At 42.8% G+C, this 4,092-nt stretch overlaps 1 non-coding gene across 1 annotated transcript; it reads left to right on the top strand.

The window, feature by feature from the left end:
* LOC130502202 (small nucleolar RNA R71) lies at positions 1-108 on the top strand. Its single transcript, XR_008940174.1, has one exon. It is a non-coding gene; the product is annotated as a small nucleolar RNA R71 (small nucleolar RNA).
* The last annotated feature ends 3,984 nt before the right edge of the window (positions 109-4,092 follow it).

The raw sequence follows: 4,092 nt of genomic DNA, 5'->3' as shown, positions 1-4,092 counted from the left end.
AAACCATGGTGTGGGCATTGAGCTAGGTAGCCATTGAACCTTTCCCATGCTTCACTGAATCCTTCCAAGTTCTTCTGCTTGAATCCGGATATCTCATTCCTGTAGTCAGCTGTCTTGGAAGTAGAGAAGAATTTCTCTAGGAAAGCTTTCTTGCAGTCATCCCAAGTGGTGATGGAGCTGCTTGGCAGAGACTTCTCCCACTGACGTGCCTTATCCCCCAAAGAAAAAGGGAAAAGCTTGAGCTTGAATCCTCTGATACACCATTGGTTTTGGAGAGACCACAGTATCTATCAAAACTGTCCAAGTGGTCGAATGGATTCTCTGCAGCCAGGCCATGAAACTTGTTGTTCTCAATCTGGTTCAGCAACCCTGACTTGATCTCAAAGTTGTTTGCTGCCACAGCTGGTGCTCTGATTCCTAACAGGTGGCCATGGTTAGTTGGGCGGTCATAGGCACCAATAGGTCGAGCTGGTGGGGCGTTGTCATCGCCATTCGCTTGTGGGTCAGCCATTTCAATGTTCGGATCCTGTATGTGAGCCTGTTGCTCCTCTTCTCTCCTTTTTCTAGCACACTCCCTCTCTAAAGCTCGGATGTCTGCTGCTCTTGGAACTAGGTTTGTTGGACCCCTGCTCCTCAAGTTCATACACCTGCAGATCAAAAGGGAATTGAAGAAGGAGAATCAGTAATCAGCAAAATTAAAAATGATTTAGTCTCAAGCAAGCTACTAAATCTCAATGTTCAAATCTACTCAGAATTTGGCAACGAGGCCAATTTGATGTTAGGAGTTTTGAGGCTCCTAAGTCAAATGATAGTAAAATGGAAGTAATAAGTCGAACCAGTTCTGAGGGATTTCAAGCACTAAGAACGCAAGCACTTACTTAATCTAAATGCAACCAATGATTTAAAATGATTTCAGAAACAATAACTAACTATGATGACAAGATAGAACTAAAGCGCAGTAAATGAATGACTTTCTTAAATATGATGAAAGAGAACTCATGGGCACGGGAATATGATTTCGGGTGATCAAGTATCAAACAAAGATGACAAATGATGAATCAAACGAATGACCTTAAGCCTAAACACGATCCTAAGCAAGCTCTATATCTAGATGAATGCTCATTTGCTAACACATCTCAAACATAAAAACTCTTTGGCTGAATGATATGAAAGCAATCAATAAGAACATGTTTATTAGCTATCCTAACACTCTTAACAACAAATATCTTTGGCAAGATGCATTAAGAGCCTAGCAGAGTTGTCTCGGACATTTCAACAAACACCTTTTGGGTGGGAAATGTCTAGAGACCAACTTTCGAATGATCAGATCGAAAGAGGCTGTAAGAACACTCTACTAGCAAGGCTTGAGATTGATCTACACTAAAAACATCCTTGATCTAACCTAATCACCCTAGTCTCCCTAACCCATGAATTCAAAAGAGAACTACTCACTAATCTTCATGTTAAACCTTAAACCCATACTGGATTTCAGATTAAACATGTAGATGAACACAGGAAATCAATAAGAAATCAATAACAAGAGAACAATGAATCCAAAAGATGAACTTTCCAAGAGTATTTTGTGGTTTTCTCTTCAACAAAAGATAATCTGGCCAAAAGTGGCTACAACAGGTCTTAAAAGATAATCGAGGGGTCGCTCCGGAGCATTTTCTTCGTCTTCGAGTCGTGTAAAGCTGAGCGACTTGGAGTGGTCGCTCTAGCTTTTGTCGTCAAGGTCGCTCCGGCTGGAGTGAGGTCTCACAGCGACCTCTGCAGGTCGCTCCAGGCTCTTCTCGTCCAATCATCCTCCTTTTCACATCTTTTGAGCTCCAAATGCATCCCAATGTCTCCAAAAGCTCCATAAGATGCTCCAATACCTGATAAGGATTCATGTATGCAAAATGCAACCTAAACATGGCTAGAATCTAACCTACATGATGAAAATGCATGAAAAGGAATGGGTGAAACAATGCAATTATGCAAGACATCATCAATCGACACCATTGTGATCCACCGAAGCTTAGTGAACTTTCCACTTCAAAGTCTCCTTCTTGTAGCTTCTCCTGTTTCACCACTTGCCAGAAATCATCATCTATAATGGCATTCACGTGGTGTTTCCTATTTCCTTCCCCTACTTCCTTAAAAGTTCCAATTCTCCTGATAGAGTCTTCAGTCTGGACAATCTGTGTCTCAAGTTTCTTAACCTGAGTGCAAATGGTGTCTATCCTTGTGGTCAGATTGTGGAAGACAGAGTCAATCTTCCCATTGAAGTCTACTGTAAGCTTCTGCTGACCTTCTAGAACTCTATCAATCATGGCATCAAACTTACTCTCCTGGGTGGGTGGTGGTGGGTTTTGGTAAGCTAAGTTGCCGTAGTTCCTTATGTTGGTGAAGGGTTTCTGATACTGTGAACTCTGGTTGTAGTTACTCTTCTGACCACTGCCAAAAAAGTTTATGTTTCCACTCTGGTTTCCATATCTCTGAAATCCAGTACCTCCAATGTAGTTCACATCTTCCTCTGTATCATCTTCTCTAGCCTCTCTTTCTTCAGCTGAGCAGACTGGCTGCCCCATAAATGCATGTAAAGCATCTATCTTGGCTCTGACTTCATTCATCTGGTCTTCCCCGATGGCTGCAACCGATTTCTTCTTGTCAGAGTCAGTGTTCTTGGTGCTGCTGCTAATGGCTAGGTTCTCAATAAGTCTCACAGCCTCTATTGGATTCCTAGTGTTGAAGTTCCCCTCGCTAGCAGTATCAAGAGCCATCTGATACCTAAAGGCGATACCTCTGTAGAAAGTGCTTAGCAGCTGTACTTCATTGAATCCATGGTGTGGACAGTCTCGCTGGAAGAACTTAAATCTGATCCACGCGTCTTTAAAAGTCTCACTATGCTTTTGCGCGAAAGTGGCGATTTTTCTCCTTAAGTCTTCAGCGCGTGCCTCCTCAAAGAAATTACGCAGGAATGTGTTTTTGATGTCGGCCCAAGATGTCAGTGATCCTGTAGGTAGCTGCTTGAGCCAGTGCGAAGCTTCTCCAATCATTGAGTATTTGAAGAGCTTGCAGAGTAGGTAGTCCTCAGGGACTCCATCCATACGAATAGCAGCGATAAGATCCTCGAACCTCTCCAGATGGTCCATAGGATGCTCGTGTGATAGCCCAGAATAAGGTATCTGAGACACGAGAGAGTAGTACTGAGCCTTGAGCTCGAAGTTCGGCTTCTGAATCTCTGGAAGTCGAATAGCTGATCTGTTGGTGTAGTACTCGTCTGGACGATTGTAGTCTGCCAACGATCGTGTTTGAGCTTCGCCTGTAGCCTCAACTTCAGGCTCAGGGATTATGTTTCCTTGTGCATCTAGCTTCTGACCTGTTGCATTACGCAGATGACCATCTTGGTCATACAGGTTTCCATTCTCGCCATGCGTGAGAATAACAATCGCGACCATGCTTCGCAGAATAGTGTCGATCGATGTACGGTGAGTTGTATCGAACGATGTGGATCGGCGAACGGTATCGGTCGACGGTGCTGTCTGAGTGTCGGTCGACGGTTGAACGTGAGTATCAGTTGACGGTGCTGCGGTTCTGTCGATCGATGCGGAGTGTAGGTCTTTGCGGATTGAGCGTTCCAAGTGTGCAGGATCTTCTGAGAATAATAGTTGATTTCCCCTGTTGCTATTGGTACTGCTGGGCATGTACCTGAAAAGACAAGAAAAATTTTAATCAGAAAGAGGGTAAAAAGAAAAACCTAAGATTAATAAGATTAAATCTAATGGCGATCAAAGCTCCCCGGCAACGGCGCCAAATTTGATAGTGCTCAAATTACCCAGTAGAGCTTACTCTCTCAAATAAGAGGTACAGCTGTAGTACTTAGCGATCGAATCACGAGGAGCTAGGGAACCAATTAAATAAAATCTACTAATAAATCCTAGGTGAAGTTGGTTTATATGATGGAAATAAAATAGCAATTCCTAAAATGAGCAAGGTAGTTGCTCTAACTAACAATATGATGGGTTGTTTAAATGTGATAAAGAGTGCTAGACATAAGGCTTTTATTCAGGAATGAAGATTATAATTTCTATAAATGCTTTAACAAGT

Source organism: Raphanus sativus, unplaced genomic scaffold, assembly GCF_000801105.2.
Source record: "Raphanus sativus cultivar WK10039 unplaced genomic scaffold, ASM80110v3 Scaffold0443, whole genome shotgun sequence".
In the NCBI taxonomy this organism is placed as follows: Eukaryota; Viridiplantae; Streptophyta; class Magnoliopsida; order Brassicales; family Brassicaceae; genus Raphanus; species Raphanus sativus.
Note: the sequence above shows the minus strand (reverse complement) of the source record. Positions and strands in the feature narration are given on the sequence as shown.